Source organism: Rhinopithecus roxellana, chromosome 8, assembly GCF_007565055.1.
Source record: "Rhinopithecus roxellana isolate Shanxi Qingling chromosome 8, ASM756505v1, whole genome shotgun sequence".
Classification (NCBI taxonomy): Eukaryota; Metazoa; Chordata; class Mammalia; order Primates; family Cercopithecidae; genus Rhinopithecus; species Rhinopithecus roxellana.
In genome coordinates, this window is record NC_044556.1 from 125529140 (window position 1) to 125547622 (window position 18483).

The 18483-nt window shown below is 44.4% G+C and overlaps 1 protein-coding gene across 1 annotated transcript in view; it reads right to left on the bottom strand.

Moving 5' to 3' along the window:
- The window catches only part of TNR (tenascin R), a 419993-nt gene that overhangs the window by 246763 nt on the left and 154747 nt on the right, over nucleotides 1–18483 (bottom strand). The window lies entirely within an intron of this gene.

Sequence of the window (18483 nt, forward strand, 5' to 3'; positions counted from 1 at the left end):
AAGTATGATGATGAATCACTACTATTCTCTCTTTAAACCTATAGCCTAACAGCTCTTTTTTTTTCTGTTTCCGTGTTGATAGCTAGTTTCTACCTGTTTCATGTAATTGTTTAAAGAGCTTGGGGTCTACGAAACAAGCTTTGTGGGCATCGCTCAGCAATCAATTTGTCCTCTTAATAGCTCCATCCCTTCCCATAGAGAAGATCCTTCACTTTACAAGAGGTGCTCAGGTTTGAAATGATCTGTCTCCCTCCATCCATCAGTCCTTTGCACCTCTTGTCTGCCTCTTTGCACTATGTGCTCTCCTTTTGCATGGGTCCTTCTGCTTATTTCAGTCTCTGAGGATCTGGAGCCTGTTATCTGGTGTATCCAGTCCTCTGCCTCCCATCCAATCCTGGATCAATTGCTGGAGCCCTGCAAGTCACTTCATCTCTGTTCACAGTTTCTGCTGCAAGGCACAATGCAGAGAAGAGCAATGCGCTGAGGCTAGAGTTCACAGGAACCCTCTTCTTAGGGACTTGAGACTCTTGAAGGAAGCTGTAATGGCTTCCAGATAGATGAAATGGAATGCAATGAAGGCAAGGCAATTTCACTCTCCTCAGTGCAGACTGCATTGAAACAGAAGAGCCTGCCTTCATTTTGATGCCAAGAGTAAGGAAAAGTTCCTCTGAAGGGTTTCTCTCTCTTGCCCTGCTCACTTTTCTATTTAAGTAAGAGGCTTTTTTTTTTTTTTTTTTTTTTTCTAGTCTCAGTATTTTTATTCTACTTTCTATGCAGGGACTGCCAAGGAAGGGCCCTTGGTTGGCCAGGAAGGAGAGGAAACACAGCACTGAAAGTGAGGATGAGAGAAGGCACAGCAAGCCAATAAGTTAACCCTCTAGGAGATGGCAAAACACTACCCAAAGGGCTAGGAAGAAATTTGCAGCTCAACTGCACCTGCTGTGGACATCCCATTTTTCTCTTATTTAATTAGAGGCACATGTGTTGAACACAAGAGATAAAGGCATCTGCAGACAGGTCTTCAAGAACGCTTCAAGAGTGCTCTCCACTAGCCCTCCTTCTTCCCCACCCCTTTAGTCCGACCAGCAGAGGGCTGTCCCATGCACGAGCATCCTCCCAGCATCCCAAATTGCGTGCACAAAAGATCCAAAGATTTAATCCCCAGATATTTACTAAGGTCAACTATTGTTCCCAGCTGATGCCGGGCAAGCTGTATACAACTGGATCTCTGCTTTCAAGCAGCTGACGATATAATTGTTGGAACAAGACAGAGACAAATGAAACAAAGAAAACTGGTATAAAACCATATATCACTCTGTGATAAATTTGTGGTTTTTGCAGTTTTGTTTTGACCAGTACTCATAGAACTGTCAGCGATCGATAAAATGCTTGCCGGTGATATCAATATGTCATCAAAATTAATAGCACACCATGGCTGAGCTCCATTTATTCACTCATTCAACAAGTACTTATTAAGCACTTACTCTAATGATATTTTTGCATTTGCAAAGAGCTTTACAGTTTGCTAAAAACACTTTCACAGTGGCTTATTTGATTCTTATTAGGCAGGCATATTTACAGGAGATGGACAATGAGACTCAGAAAGGTAGGTAGTTTTCCAGATTCCCAAGTTAATAAGCCTGAGATCCAAGACTGTAGCTCTCTCTGGTCAATGGTGTACCCTCTTCCAGTCTGCCCCTGAGGCTCAGCCAGAAACAATGGCTGCACATTTGAGTCAATATGGTTAGCTGGCGGCCATGACCTTATGCATCCTACCCACCCCTCCTTCACATACAATTATGGATAAAAAGGCTTTCCTTCAAGTTCTATAAAGAGGAGTCCTGGCAATATCATCTATAGGTTTTGTATAGATCTGCACACACACACACTTTCCTGGCCCTTATACTCTGCTTCTTTCATCCTCGCTCCTTTTGTGTGGGGAAGACCAAACTGCTGATTTGTGATCTTTGTGAATGTCTCCAGAGGCCCAGGATGAACTTTACAAACCCACCTCAATTTCAAGCTGAGGGGCAGGGTCATTTGCACAACTCTCTCCATCTTTCTTACCTCTCAAACTCTGATTAAAATGGTAATTGAGGGCAGTTGGGGTGGGGAGGAGAAAAAGGAAAGGAGCTGAGCTTTGTATGACGCTAAAACAGGCAGCTGCTTTCATTACCACCTGGAGAGGGTGTGTGGGGGGTGTTCATGTGTAGATTGGACATGAGTGATATGACATGAATGGATTTGGTTGCTTTAGTCTATGCCATAGCTGACTATACCCCCAAGGACTAGGGTACCAAGACTGATAGGTAAAGATTCCCCACAAATCAGAGTGAGTGCCTTTTCAATTACCAAGGTTGAATTTATCTTTTTCCCTCTTCCCTCCTTCTTTCTTTTTTTCCTTTCATTTTCCCCCTTTCTTCTTTTGTCCCTTCTTCCTTCTCTCTCTTTTTCTTTATAATGTTCCCCCTTTCACAAATCTATTCCTTACAGCACAAATGACTCCTTTGTAAAAGAAGTCATCGCAATTAAACTGCATTCTAGACTCCTTTGCAGAAAACAATACTCACTACCAATATCTCCAAATACTTCAATAATGTTTTTTCTCCCACACTTTTCCTAAATAGAAACATCTCTTTCTTCACATGATACAAGAATCTCCAGGTTTTTTCGTTGGAGGCTACTCCTTCTCCTTCTCTCACCCAGCAGGACCCAGAGATGGTGTTGACATTCCTTGAGGTCCATGTAGATTGATGTCATTTACTGTCTTCCAGACCCACCTCCATTTATAATTGTGGCACTCTCTGCTCTTCACCCAGCCCCACTCATCATCAGAGTTGGCTCTAACCCATCTAGCACCTCAACCTTAAAGTTTCTTTACCTTCTGAACTAAAAACCTCTGTCTGCAACCCATCCTGGAGACCCACGACCTTGGCTCAGTTGAGAAGCTGTCATAACATGGGACTGCTCCACCTTTAGAACATTCACCTTGTCATATCCCTCCCTGACCACCTCTCCTTCTCCTTCTCTCTCTTTTATGCCTTTTTCAAACCCCATCTTCTGTTGAATTTCAGTAAGAATATGATGCTGTAGTTAATGTTTACCGGAAGCTTTCTATGTGCCAAACCCTGTGTGTCTATTATCTAATTTATCCTCACAACAACTCCATAGATGTAGGTGTTATTACTATCTCCATGTTACAGGTGAGGAAGCCTCAGCTTAGAGCAATTTCCTCAAAGTCACACAACTAACAAATGTGTTAAAAAGCTGGCAAGTGCCCCAGAGCTTATACTGCTAGTCTGTATGCTAAAACCCTTCCATTTTGCCCTGTCCGTTAACTCATGCATGACTCCACTTCCTCTCCTATCTGCCCTGAAAATCTGGATGCATGACTTCTCCCTCCACTGAGCCACACCTTTGCATTTTTCACTCCTTGTCCTTCTGCTGCTGTCACCCCACTAACCTCCAGGCTTGAATCCATCCAACTACCGGCATGTTTTACTCCAGCCCTGGGCCGAAGAGCCCCCAGATTCATACTTTGGTTGAAATCTAACATCAATGCCACTTTACTTGTGTCGTCAGAGGCCAAGCTCCAAAAAGAGCATCAGGCAGAGTAGGGACCATCAAAGGCAATCCTGGTACAACCACCGGAGTCCAAGTGAAACTTTACATAGGGATGTGCATGCCTTCCATGGAACCAGGCCTATTTTCCCTCAAGGAAGAAGCCATCAATAAAACAAATAAGGAAACAACACCCTAAGGTGAAATGTAAATTCGGTTGAAACTTCCTGATGCCTGCAGTCTCATGAGAAGCACCCTCACCCTCAGCAGTCTGTGCTGTGTGAGCACCTTCTACAACCTTCTACACCTGGACTGGACAGGAGCAAAGACCATGGTCTGCTGCTGCTGACGGCACTGACATGTGCTGATGTTAATGAGCTCATACCGAGGTCAGCAGAATGACTTCAGCCTGAACCTACTGCCTCGGTTGGCTTAAAGAGCAACCACTGCCATTTCATTCATTCACTCATTCATTCATTCAACAATTTCTTGAATGTCTTGAGTTAAGCAGCGAGGATACCATAAAGAATATGACATTTACATCTGGAAATATTTAAATTCTTTAGTAATCAAAACTTCATTCCTATATTTACTGTCAGAAAATCACTTATGAAACCAGAAGAGGCTGAGGTATTTTAGTAGAGAATGGGCCCAAAGATAAAAAATGGACAGACAATGTCCCTCTTGATATTCCTCTTGATATTTTCTGAAGAGTGTACAGGAGAGGGACAAGCACCTTTGATGAGGGTCACGTCAGTCAATCAGTCATTCATAATGGTCATTATCATCCATCTGTGCTGCTTGTGTTTACTTCAAGTACAGAAGTACAGGCTTACTGTAAGAAACTTAGAAAACATAAAAAAATGAAAGATACATATACCATGTATACAAATATAATTACATGTAACAGAATAACATATAAATTACATATAGAAAGAATATGTATATATTCCAACATCTGAATTTAACTATTTTATCATTTTAGTGTATTCCGTTCCAGTATGTTTGTCTCATTCACATCTTTCTCTAAAATAAAATAAAATAAATCCATCAATATGCTTTCTAGATGCCATTTGATTAGAGCTCATATCCTTTCACCCTACCTAGCCTCCCTAACCATGATTTCGAATATCCCAAGTGACTTTTTTTTCATCCAGGGAGACATGCCTCAAGACAAGGACGCTTAATTTTAATAGCTTAAGTTAAGAAGATAGACTGTAAAATATATTGCGATTTATCCTGAAGCCAAACTCACTATATATCAGTTTGTTTGCATTTGTTGGCAGTTTTTAGTGGTCCAAAATGATCCTCTGGTTAGCATGCCTAAGCAGAGGTTGACCATAGAGGTATTTCATACTCCCTGTAATTATTTACAAGTGTGTGTGTACACCCTCTGGCCACACTCCACCAGCTACTCTCTGACTTTGATTAAGGGAGAAATAAGTTTGTGACACCTGCGACCTGCCTTCTGTTTTGTACCAGTAAAAGGTTCTACCCTTGCTAAGGTTGTGAGCCCACCCTCCCTCAGAGCCCTGCTGCTTTTCCAGGAAGCAGGGAGCTGAGGTATGGAGCTAGCACTAAAGCAGCTGTGTGGGAGAGCAGGACAGTGGCTGAGTAATAAAGATCCTGGCTGCTGTTTTTTGGAGGGAGAAGGCCTGGCTTGCTAAGCAAAGCAAGATGGAAAGAAGTTACTGGAGAGTGGCTTGTCACACCCACCCAGCCTGACAGCTGGACAGGTGAGTTAGCAAATGCTACACTGTAAGGAATTGCAAGCTATTTTCTGCAAAGTGAGCAAAGACTCTGGGATTAACGACTGTACAGCATGATAGATGTTGCTAAAGAAGGCCGTAAATTACCAGCCATAAACCTGGCAAAGCTTATCCGATTGTATGCTGCAATCTGGGGCACTGGCAGATTTCCAGCGTGGGCTAGGGTGGCGGGGTGGGTGTGGGGGTTGATGCAGAAGCTGGCAATGCATGCTCCTGGCCATAGGGTACAGATGGTGAGCTTGGCGGATGTCCAGCATTGGAGGCTGTGGAGGCAGCAATGCTGCTGGACGAGCTCTGCCTTCTCTGAACGGCAGCCCTTGGTCAGAGATGCTAGAAAAGCCCACAACAAGGCTTGGCATGAGCAATTAAAAAAAACAAAACAAAAAAACCCTCAGTCTTCTTCCCATTTCCTGGGTATGGGATAGATGGCCAAGGGCGGGGGGGCCTTTCTTGGATGAGTCTTAAAGAGGAAGATGAGAGGTGGTGGGAGTAGGCGTGGAGAGAAGACCTAGGATGATGTCTGCTCCCAACTTCCTCTGTCAGGGATCCTAAACCTGGTTAAGTACTGTGGATCTAAACTGAGACTGTGACAAGGACCTTCAGGAGGCCATTACCATGGCCTTAAATGCTGACCAATCTCCAGCCAGACCCAAGTCCAGTTCTCGCATTCCCAAAACCTTCTTCTTTCTCCCCACCCTAGGTGAAATGAAAAGATATCCTCTCCCAATTGTCTTTTTCTGTCAGCCCCTGTGGTTTTAAGAAAAGGTGTAAGATAATCAAAGTACAGGAAAAAGAAGAGGAGAGAGAAAAAAGAGGATCAAATGAAAGAAAATATGGGAGTAGGAGTCAAAGAATCTCACCATTTCCTTAGGTGTTTCCCTCCAATCCCCACTACCAAGTGTTGCATCAAACATCACACTGATTAACTGCTAGTGGGAGATATGCAGCAATAAGATATGGAGCTATCTTCTACCTTCTTCCCATCCAGTACACACTTGTACATACACACACACACAAACTTTTTATACACATACTTTTCAAAAAGTGTCTACTTACCAAATAACAAAGATCAGCCTCAACAGATAATTGTTCCCTCCTTTCTTTCCTCTCCTATGGTGCAGAAGGCAATACACCTAAGCAACCCTGATCCTTGTGTGTAAGGACTACAAAGCAGTGAAGGCATGCTGCTTCCTTCCAAGCGCTGATGGTCCCAGAGGCATGGAAGGCAGATCAAAGGCCAAGAAAGCACATGAGCTCAGCTCTGCATGAAGATAAAGGGTCAGAACAAGGCTGACCATCAGCCTAAGTATTTACTGAGTACCTATTATGTGCTGTGTCAGCCATTAGGGATTCAGTGGTGGACAAAATAGATGTAGTACATTCCTCATGGAATTTAGTAACTAAGCAGTCTGGAGAAGCCATTGGTGCTGTTGACAAAGTATTTCTTGCTCTCTGCCTTATGAAGCCTGGCAGGATTGCACTTTCTGGCCCCTTTAGGTTTGCTGGGGCCATATAGCTTGTGAGTGGAGGTGCACCGTGTCACTTCCAGGACATTGCCAATGTGAGACCTTCCCATGCAATATTCAAGTTGGTGGCTGTTCTAACAGCCTGGGTCCCTGAGAAACTAAAATAAGCAGAGTCTGCCAGCTAACTTGCAATTGACAGGTGGTATGAACAAGAAATCAACTTACATTGTTTTAAGCCACTGAGCATTTGGGAGCATTTGTTACTACAGCACAACCTAGCCTGTCCTGACTGATACACTCCTATCAGGGGCCAACACCTTTATTGAGAATCCACTATGTGCAAGGCCTTGTGCTGGGCACCATGGTTGGAGAGAAGCATTCATGGGTACTAATCTCTACCCTCAGCCTGTCACAACCTGGTTGAGGAACACATGAGGAACATGCCAACCATCATTTTTAGCACATAGACACCCAATAAATGTATTGGTTGCTAAGAGGAGTTTATCAGTCAGACAGAGGTAAAGATGAATATAACTCAAAGGAGAGAGAGAGTGTCACAGATTGGGTAGTGAGAAAAGACTTTGTGGAATTTGGACTTGAGGTGGGCCTTGAAGGATGGATTGAGTGTACCGAGGTAGACAGCAGTGCATAGAGTGTTCCCGATGGGAGAGACCCCGCACCACAGTGCACCGGGGCACTGTGTATGATGGGCTTAGAAGGCAGTTGGTAAAAGTTGCTGTCCACACACAAGCAGTGAGAAGGCTAAGTGGTGGGTACCGCAACTGCTAAGTTGAACCAAGTTGGAGCCTGCAGATACTGGTGGAAAAGTCATCCTCCTGGGAGCTGTGGGGGCAAAGGAAAAGGTGGGGCAAAGCGGATGGCCCAGGCCTGCTCTGCCAAGGGCTGCGATTCAAGACATCCTCATGTAAGGAGCTGTGCCTCCAGCCAGCAGCCGTTTTTTCCCCTCATTCTCTGCAGAAGGTAATAACCTGTCACCAGAGCAAATAAAGTCTGATTTACATGAAATTTAATGCTAAGCATTTTCCTTTATTCCCTGGCACTGCGGTGGCAGTATGGCAGTGCTGGCACAGCCGGGCCTGCTGTGTGCAGCTGCGGGATTTCACTGGATAGAAGTTTAAAAAGAAATTACTTTTTTGTGACAGGGTCTATCACCGTGGGCAGGGGCGTCTGTCAGCTTGGCAATTTCCCACCTGTTTTCCCTGAAAAAGATGCAAAGTCAGGTGGAGAGAGTTTGAGCAAGGTGGGAGGAGAGGAGGAAGAGGAGTCAGAAATCTATTCAGTATTTCCAAGTGCTGGTGGGTGATCCTCAGCCTCACTGTAACAGTGACTTGAGTCTCATAAAGCAGCATTGGCACCACCCTTGCACATGCCATCATCATTGCCATCTATCACCAACAATCAGAAACATTCTTTCAGGACCAGCCCTGACTGTGCTAGGCATAGCAGCTACAAAGACAAGGCCACTGCCCCTAGGAATTTATTCTTAGTGACACCAGCTACTCACATAAAAGCATGATCTTTCTCCACCTCCATCATCATCCCACCTCATCATCCCAAGCTTGTAAATACTTCATAAACTTTACTATCCTTTGCTAAATGTTCACCCTTTCTCTTAGAATATCTGTATACATCCTATTTATTTTTTGAGACTCTGCATAATCCTACTTCATTTTTGAGACACTATTTTTTGAGATGCCACCTCTTCCATGAAGCCTTCTTCAACCTCCAAACCAAAATAAGGCTTCCCTTCCTCTGAGCTCCCAATGCATACTAATTACAACTTATTTTAGTGCTCATTACTTCTCTACTCTGTGTATGATAATTGAGATGCATGTGTTTTCCCATCACTGGACTCTGTAAAATCCTCAAGGACTAATATAAAGACCTTGGTAATATCCAAAGAAGGACCATCCATTCTTTTTCAAGCATGCCCCCTGGAGGTTTCAATTCATTCCCCCACACCATATGCAGGGTGATAAGAGACCTTGTGTTATTCTCATCTGGCAGGGAAAGGGAGCTCATGCAGCAGGTTAAGCATTTATAGGGTACAAGAGGTAGGCTACAGAGAGTCTTGAATCTCGGGTTTGGGAGTCTGGATCCAACTCTAGAGACAATGACCCAGGGAAGAATTTGGGGTAACTACCTTCAAGTAGTTCAGTAACTTCCCCTATAGTTTATTGGGCAGGTTCTATCTTGTTACTTTTCTTTGTCCTTAGGATCTGCGTTTTAGGAGTTTTCTAGGTCTGGGAGTGAAGTCATTTCTTTTTCTTGACCAAGTGACCTGAGGATTCCCTGGTCACCCTCTTGGGCCATGATAGTTCCATTTCTGGGACCTTCCTGCTGCCTAACACACAACAGACAGTCAATTATTCTCTCCATGATTTATCTGAGGCCACACTGGAATCTTCCATCTTCACTAGACGTCTGACACTGCCCCACACAAGCCTTGGTCAGTGTGGGTGCTCAGGGAGTAGAAATGGCTTGGAGGGCTGGGAGTGTGGGTTTGGGAGCGAGGCAGGGAAATGGGCTGGCAGCTATCACACTGACCCTTCCTACTCCCGTGAATAATGCCATCTATAGTATCATTTCTGTGGAGGACCACGCTAACCCTAGGAGTGTTCAGAATCTGTGGTCTACCCATTGGCCTTTCTTGCACTGTATTTGATGGTCAGCTGCAGTAGAGCAGCACCAGGAGGGAAATCTACTGCCCCAAATGCTATATTCCAGAGTCTATTAGAAATGAGTTTCACATTTTTCTGCAGGGAAAGGTTATCCATGCCATTGCTCATGCAGATAACTAAGAGTGGGTTGTCAATATCCTACATGTTAACTGTGTGACCTTGAGTGAGTTATTTCACCTCCCTGAGCCTCAGCTTCCTCCTCTGTCACATAAGGAGGAAATTGCTTTGAAAAGTTGTTGAAAGCAGAAAATGAAGACCCAGCCCAGGGCCTGCCATGTGCTGGATGCTCAATATATATTAGCACTTGTTATTAGTAGTGAATAGATCCAGACCTCTCGGGTCTGCAGTTGTGGGTGCCTGGCTGAGCAGGGCTCGCCTTACAGTGGAGTTTAGGTTTCACTTGTCAAATGTGGACATGGCTGTGAGGTGGAGCAGGTGGGCCTGCCGAGGGAACCTGGGTGCATTCAGGGAAGATCTGGGGACAGAGAGGGAGGGGTGAGGGCAATTTAACTAGATAGATAACCAGATAATAGCAAGATGAGGGGCCGTGGAGAGGGTAAACAAGATTGATAAAACAGATTAAAAAGGAGGCTTGAGAGGCAAGGCACTGCAGGGGAACATAAATAGAACAGAGTATCAACAGGACAGATGCTGTAGATGAAAAGGGGCTGTAAAGCAGAACAGGCAGAAAATACAAACAGTGCAAACAGCCCAGTGGATAGAATATGAAAATGACACGGGCATACAGACAGGGAGCAATACCTAGATAGATGCAGGAACAGTAGGGAGAGAGATGAATGAGAGAAAGGAGGAGGGAGACCCCTGAGGCCGCAGCTCCACCTCAGGTTCGCTGCCTCTGGCTGGTCTCTGGCCCCTAATGGCTTCAGTGATGTGGTTTAATGAGGAGATCCCTGGAGCTGAACTAGAATTAAAACAAATGGAAATCCTGTAGGGATTTTGTCACCTCTTCGGCACTCGCCATTGAGAAGAATTTAAATGAGAGCCAGCCTGGTAATTAGTGTGTCATCCTGCAGTTGTGAGGAAGGAGGAATTCTGTGGGTTCTGATGCTGGAGCCAGGTGGCAGGGCGGTGGCTACCCCTGGCAAGGTGAAGTCTGTCTGGACAGAAGCCCCCTTCTCTACTGCCAGGAACCCTGGCTGTCATGGCAGGCCCTGCCTCGGCTCACCAAGGCCAAGAACTCTTTGCCCCGGCCACAGTGCTACCACCAAATGTCATCCGTATAACTCTCTTAACTAAGCAAAATTAACTGACTCAGAATCCTTCACCATTTTCCATCATAAGTCCCATGTATTCAAAGCTAGTAGCTGAAGTAAGTCCTCCCTCTCTCTTTTCCTCCCTCCCTTCCTCCTGTCCGTCCGTCCTTCCTTCCTTCCTTCCTTCCTTCCTTCCTTCCTTCCTTCCTTCCTTCCTTCCTTCCTTCCTTCCTTCTTTCCTTCCTTCCTTCCTTCCTTCTTGCCTGCCTACCTGCCTGCCTGCATTTAAGATTTGTTAAGCATTTAGCCATCATTATATAACACAAGATATTTTACATGGGCTATGGGAGTGCTACAGACTGTAGGAATGACGAGGAGTCAAAGGCGGGAAGATAAGCTTGCTGTGGGCTGGTGAGTGTGGAGAGGGGCTTGAAGTATGAGCAGGTTCAATGGGGAAGATGGGTGGGACTGGCAGACCAGGCAGAGGGGAGGGTCTGAGAAAGAAAATGAAGGGCACATTTGGGCGATGGCAATTAGGCCAATGTGGTGGGAGCTGAGGATTCGGCAGAAGAGCAGTGGGCACAAGGTATGGAAAAGTCATTTGGATGAATGGGATGGTCAAGGTCAGGAATTTGGATGTTATCTAGTATCAGTTATAACTCATCGAGGTTTTGAGGGGGTACAGACAAAGTCAGTTTGGGATGGTGATGGGTAAAATGATAGAGAAGACATGCGGTAGAAGACAAAGAGGACAAGGCAGGAGTCCTGTCCTTGGAAATAGAGAGGAGGGGGTCAGCAGCAGCACCTGCCCTTCTTTCCCATCGTCCTTCCTCCTTGGGATACCCGACTTCTATTCTGATCCCCAAGCAGGCCCTGCCCTTTTATCCTTTCATTCCTTTCCTTCTCCCTTCCCTTTTCCTTTCAGCAGGGTGGCTTCAGTTTTTAAGGAGACTATTGGTCCCCATGGCAACTTAGACACATCAGAGATCCCTGAAAAGATGCTGAGGTCCAAATGGCACAAGGAAAGGAAAGCTAGAGACAGGCCCCCACATCAAGGCATTCACCTGCAGAGTCAATCCCAAGAAGCCCACTACTTGACATCTAGACATTTGATTCGGGGAGGCAGCTGCTGGGGAGAAAAGTGGGGAGGTGGCTCTGGCAGTTGATGCAAGACAGCTTGACGCTCTTGCATGAGGTGTGGCCAATTATTTTGACAATTCTGTCTTGTGTGTCAGTTAAATGTTTTGTGTTGTACAACCGAACTTCTCCCCAAAGATAGCAGGGGCAGGAAAACGAAGCCTACCTTTTTCGTATGCCCTGTAGCACCTGGCACAGTGCTGCACACTGGGTAAGAGCTCAGAAATACCATTTAAATAAATGAATGAAGCCCGACACTGTACCTGGGGGGTCTCTATTTGCATATGAAATGTGATTAACTTTTTACAGAGATCCAAGGGAGGGCTGTCATTCAAAGTAATGCCTTTGCTGATTCTCCCACTGCTCAAAATATCCTTTGAACTCCTCTTAGAATTATCTTTAAGGCTAGTTAACGAGCCACATAAGAATAGCCGTCTTATTACATTACAATCACCCCATGCACATGGAATAAACCCTCCCTTCTTCTGCAACTTTCAGCAAAAGAAAGCTTGTGGGATGATTTTTCCCTCTTTTCAAAGAAGCCCTTTTGTGGTTCATTTAATTTATTTTTTTACTTCCAAGATTGTCCACAATATTTTCATGTAATCTTATTTACATGAGAGAAGGGAATGTTGTTTGTGTGTTTGTGTGGTATACGGTCAATTAAGGGCAGCTTGCCCTGCCCTGGCCCCCTACCATTTTATGGCATGTAGATCTATTTCCTTCAATTGCTTTAAAAATTCTCAATATTGTCTTTCCATTGTGAGAGTGGGGAGTTCCTGTATATTCTTCTAGAAAGAACAGAGGGTTTCAAGTTGTCGGGGGAGGGGATCTCTGCTTTGAAAACAAAAACTGTGTGAAAAGGTACAGTTGTGATTGACAGCAAGTCAGTTTTCCTTCCAGGTTTCCAAGTGGGGACACTGCCAGTCTAGTCATCAAGACTGAAAGCTCAGCGGAACAAGCTTGAGCTGACAGCTGGCTTTTAAAAATCCACAGAACTTTCAGCATGGTGTTGTGGCTGTCCCAGGCTTTACAGAGACTGCTGCTGCTGCCCGCAGTGGCGTCAACTAGAACTGAAAACGGGAACCCCTCATCCCTGCCTACTCTCTGTGTCTACTCAGTGTCTTTACCTCCAGAGCAGGGGTTGCTGGATAGAATGCCATGGATGCGCCAAGAGCAGCCTTCGCTGTAATCCCCACACTCTCAGACGGGGGTTCATCTGAGCAGAGGACTAAATCCTTTCTTGGCATGTGGGCTAAAGTCTCTTGGCAAAGAAACTGAGGTCCCAGCTCATCAGAAATTCTATCTTCGGCAGCCATGAGCAGATGGATTAGAGTTTCTTGGGGTCGAGCATTTTCACTTGTCCACCTCCACCTCCAAACTGGATATTTATAGTAGAAAAACAATCTGTTGGTTGGGAAGAATGAGGAACCCTCATGGCAGCATGGCGTGGTGGAGAGAAAATGTGGGAGTTCTGATCTCCTTAAACTTGTATGTACCCAGTGCTCCTTGTCTTTGACTTCACTACAATGAAGCTTTAGATTCTTTCGGGCATTTTTTCTTACCTTTTGAGAGGTCCATTTTTATATTTGCAAAATGACAGATTAGACAGGATGATCAAGTTTATAGTGTTGATGGCAGGCATAAAGTGACATGGCCCCTGCTAATAAAGAAAGATAAGGCTAGAAACTCAGTAACGAGTCAGTGTTTCCCATCACTAGTATATCTAGAAGCCAGCAAGCTTGTGCTTATTCATCCCTATCTACATGCCAGGGACTGACAGCACATGTTTGGGATGTGAGAAGCCAGAAGTAGAGATATTATCTCTGGCCCTAGACTAGAGCAAAACCAATCAACTCCTGCAGGCCAGAATCTAGGATTCATCAAAAGGATGCTTCAGCCAACTGAACTCACAAATTCTGGGTGGTACCAGGGAAAGATTATCTTTTTGGCTGAAAAATCTTAAAGATTAAACAAAAGTAAAGCAATATTCCAAAATATTATCTCATGACTTTTCCTTTTTAGGTAATGCCTTTTTACCTACAACTCTTTCACCTTTGAAACTAGACCAACAGGCTGAAGCTAATTGCCCCAGGGCACCATAGAACCTCTTGAGAACCAAGACTTACAGTGTTGTTTTTGAGTTCTTGAAAGCCAAGATTTGCTGTTCCAAGAGCTAGGACTGATTGTAGTTATTGCTGCACTGTTTTTGTTTTAATATCAAAACTTAGCTTTGTGGTGAAAAAAGGCTGAAGGACTCAAGCATGGAATTTACACTAAAAATTAGAGAAGAGGAAATGCCTAAGGCTGTAAAGACAGTTGCACCATCATACAGAGAGGAGGTAGGACGATTTCTAGACTTGAGAGAAAATCCTGAAGAAGACAGGAAGATGACTACAAACAAGTTTCAGTGGTGAGTATGGGCCATGCTCCATGTTCTACTTTGAGGTTGAAACCCTGAAAGAGGGGGTGGTAGAGAACTCCACATAGTGAGCCAAGAGGCCTTTACCATGCTTCTTGCCTGAACTGGTAGTACCAGTGTTCTTGCCTGGACCCAGAGGACCACACCACTATGGGGGAGTTGTGTAGATGAAAGGTGCAATGGTTTGAATGTTCACATCCTCCAAAATTCATGTTGAAATTTAATTGCCATTGTAACAGTATTAAGAGGTGGAACCTTTATAAAGTGATTAAGCCATGAGGGCTCCACCCTTATGAATGGATTACTGCCACTATCACGCGATTGGTTTTATTATAAAAGGGTTAGTTCAGCACCCTTTTCTCCTCTTAACTTCCCTTTGCCCTTCTGCCACTTCTATGCCTTCTACAATGTGATGACACAGCACAAAAGCCCCCCACCCCCAAGATGCCAGCACCTTGATGTTGGACTTCCCAGTCTTCAGAACTATGAGAAATACCTTTTTGCTTATTACAAATTACTCAGTCTCAGCTATTCTGTTATAGCAGCATAAAATAGACTAAGACAACATGATACATATGGGCAAAGAGAGGGTCAGAGGAAATAATTCCTCCTGCCTCAACCCCCTAGACTGCGTCCCTAAGGGTGTGGAGGAGATCTCATGTTCCTGAGTAGAACACAGGTGGCTGTAATTTGAAATCCAAGAGACCTGTCAGGGTAGTCAGGGGAAGAAGACCCCAGGTGGGAGCTGAGCTGGCATTAAAGCCTCAGAAAGCCACAGTGCCTGTGAGAGCTGAAGTAGGAGCCCAGCTGGCTAGGGGGGCCTGTTGAGTTGACCCAGGACAATGACAAGCTTGCTACAAGAATTGCAAGACACCCAGCAGCAGGCAGCAGCAGAGAAGAGACCCTACTGCCAAGATCATGCACAATTTCCACTCCTGCCCATACCCAGAACCTAAGATACCCCAGATAGGACTGAGACAGTGACTAACGGGGGGCTAGCAGGTCTAAGAAAACTCATAGGACAGGAGAGGAGGGCACAGGGAGACTGCATGGACTGGTCACTGGAGGCCATAGAACAGTGGTCAACTAGGAAAGTGCAGCAGAAATCAAGGCTGATGCTCACTGATCAGGAGAAATCATCAAAACTTACTGGAAACAAGCAAGGCCAAAGGATGGCTCAGATACCAAGTACCCTCTTCCCCTCATTCCTGCAGCATTCAGGGTGTCCTCTGACTGTGCATGGGCAGGCATGGTGAGGGTCAGCCACTACTTGAGACACAGAAAAGGGAAAGGACATCTCCAGTTGAGACAGTTCACGGAAAGATTACAGAACTGATCGATCAAATTCAGACAAATATGTGCTGTAGAGAAATGCAGGATCAACCATGTCATAAGAGAGGCCAGCTCACCCTGTCCAGAATGACATACCAGAAGAGCCAGCACAGGGAAGCCAAGGAGTGTGGGGATCTAGTCCAGAAGACATGGAGCTGTGTGACCTGGACACCTTTCTTGACCCTCTTAGGCTCAAATACCTCATCTGTAATACCAACCTTAATGGGTGCTATTACTGGCTAAATTGTGTCCCTTTCAAAAGATATGTTGAAGTCCTAATCCCCAGTGCCTCAGAATGTGACCTTATTTGGAAATAGGATTTTAACAGAGGTAACCCAATTGAAAGGAGGTAATTGGGGTAGGCCCTAATCCAATGTGACTGGTGTCCTTATCAAAAGGGGGAATTTGGACACAGATGCAGACACAACAGAGGGAAGATGATATGATGACTTGCAGGGAGAAGGCAGCCACATGACTGGAGTGATACCTCTACCAGCCAAGGAATGACAAAAATTGCAGGGAAACGCTAGAAACCAGAAGAAGTAAGGGAGGATTCTCCCTTAGAGACATCAGAAAAAGCATGGGCCTGCTGACACCCTGATTCTGGACTTGGACTTCTGGATTGCAGAACTGTGAGACAATAAATTACTGTTGCTTTTAGCCATCCAGTTTTCTGTACTTTGTTATGGCAACCCAAGGAAACTAATATAGGTGGTCTACAAGGTTTGAATGTGTGATGTATGAAAAACATTAACCAAATAACAGATTCTAAAACACTGAAAGTTATAACAGTAAATACTCACTATTTGATGCTTAAACCTCTTTACGATTCTGGACTCAAGGGCCTAGGATCTTCTGGTTCATAGATAACCTTGGTTTGTGTCAACATTTTCACTTATAATAATTGGAATGTGATAATAATAACAAGAAGTTCTCAATATTCTCACCAGCCTACAGCCTCGTTCTTTTTTAAAGTTTGCTTTAATTTATTTTAGGCTTAGGAGCTTATACTAATTAGTATAGCTGAATATATATTAAGTGTAAATGAACTTTTCTACATCTCCTACCCAACTGTTAATGAAGGGCTCCAATTTCAGATGCTGTGGTGTCTCCTCCACAACTGCACAGAAGCCATCTGGACAGGGATATGTCTGCACGTCATCGGTTTACTGGATTCCTTTAGCTGCCTCCTACTAAATACCGTTGCTAATAGGAAACATAAACATGAGTGTTGATGATGGGCAGGCACATTCTGAGGGCTTAACTCAAGTCAACCCATTTAACCTTCTTAACAAAAACTGTTAATGTGACCTGGACACAAAAACTGATAAAGTAGGTGCAGTTATCTACATTTGATGGAATAAAACAAAAAATAGAGGCATGGAAGATGGAGTGGGGTTAAATAATTTGCCTAGGGTCATATAACTAACAAATATAAAACCAGGATTTGAATGCAACTACTTAAACTGAAGCACAAAACTATATGAACTATCATTTGCTGCAAAAATCATTCCTGAAGTAGTTCTGAAACAAAATCACAAAATGTTAGAGAAAATCTTGAGCATGTATTATGTGCCAAGAGTATTGCAAAAACATTATCTTGTTAATTCTCATAATAGCCTAAAAATGAAACTGTTATTATTCCCATTTTATGGATGAGAAAGCTGAGGCACAGAGATTAAATAACTTGAAAGAATACCATAGATCTTAAGTCTCAAAGCTGGGATTCAGACTTGTGTTTTTCAGATTCCAAAACCCATGTTCTTTATATGAGATCATTCTGGCTCGAAAGACAGGAGGACCTTAATAGTATAATAGCATAATATCCTATCCAGACAGGAACTGCTTGAAGAACACCCTAGTAGATGGTGGTTTTTGAGTATCTTCAGTTGCTGAAAATCTGTTCTCACATGGTCAGCCTCCCACTTCCTTCCCTTCCTTCCTTCTCTCTTTCCCCCTCTCTTCCTTCTTCCCTTTCCCTCCCTCTCTCATTTCATTCTCTCCTGTCATTAATGAAGGGCCTAGAAAAGTTTCCTAACTTTTGTGATGTCTTGGCACACATAAAGAATAGTTTCCAGACTTAGGCTGCTCAGGGCTCCAGCAGCTGGGATGCCCTAAGCACTGAGGTGTGCCAAAACTTGGGCACACTTGTAACTCACCTGGAGAACAGAATTAAGAAGCTTTGATCTAAAAGAAGTGACTACTAAGTAATGAGACAATGTTAATACAGCATGGTGTGTCCTATGATGAGATGAATACAGGACTGGGAGAATATGAGCAGAATAATGACTCAATCTTTGGTGAACAGGGAAGCCCTCAAGGAAGAGGGATTTTCCAGGATGTCATCTAAAAGAAGTTGATTTCAGCCTGGGAAAGACATGGATGCTGAGTAGGGGGATTTGTAGTCAGGAGGAATCCTATCTGGAGATGCCGTGCTCCAAACATAGCTTTAGTTGTCTTTTTATTTCTCTTTTCTATATTTCACTTTTGTTTCTTCTACCCGCTTCTTTTTTCAGGACCACTTTCCTTAGTCTTTTTTTTTTTTCCTGCAACCTCTGCCTCCCAAGTTCAAGTGATTCTCCTGCCTCAGCTTCCTGAGTAGCTGGGATTACAGGCGTCCGCCACAATGGCCAGCTGATTTTTGTATTTTTAGTAGAGACAGGTTTCACCATGTTGGCCGGGGTGGTCTGGTCTCGAACTACTGACCTCGGGTTATCTGTCCACCTCAGCCTCCCAAAGTGCCGAGATTACAAGGGTGAGCCACCGTTACTAGCCCCGCTTTCCTTATTCTTATCATTCTTTCCTAGCTGCTACTGTCAGCGTATAGGTGACCCCCATAAATAGCCCTCCAACCTATGGAGAAAAAAGTGGCCATCTTCA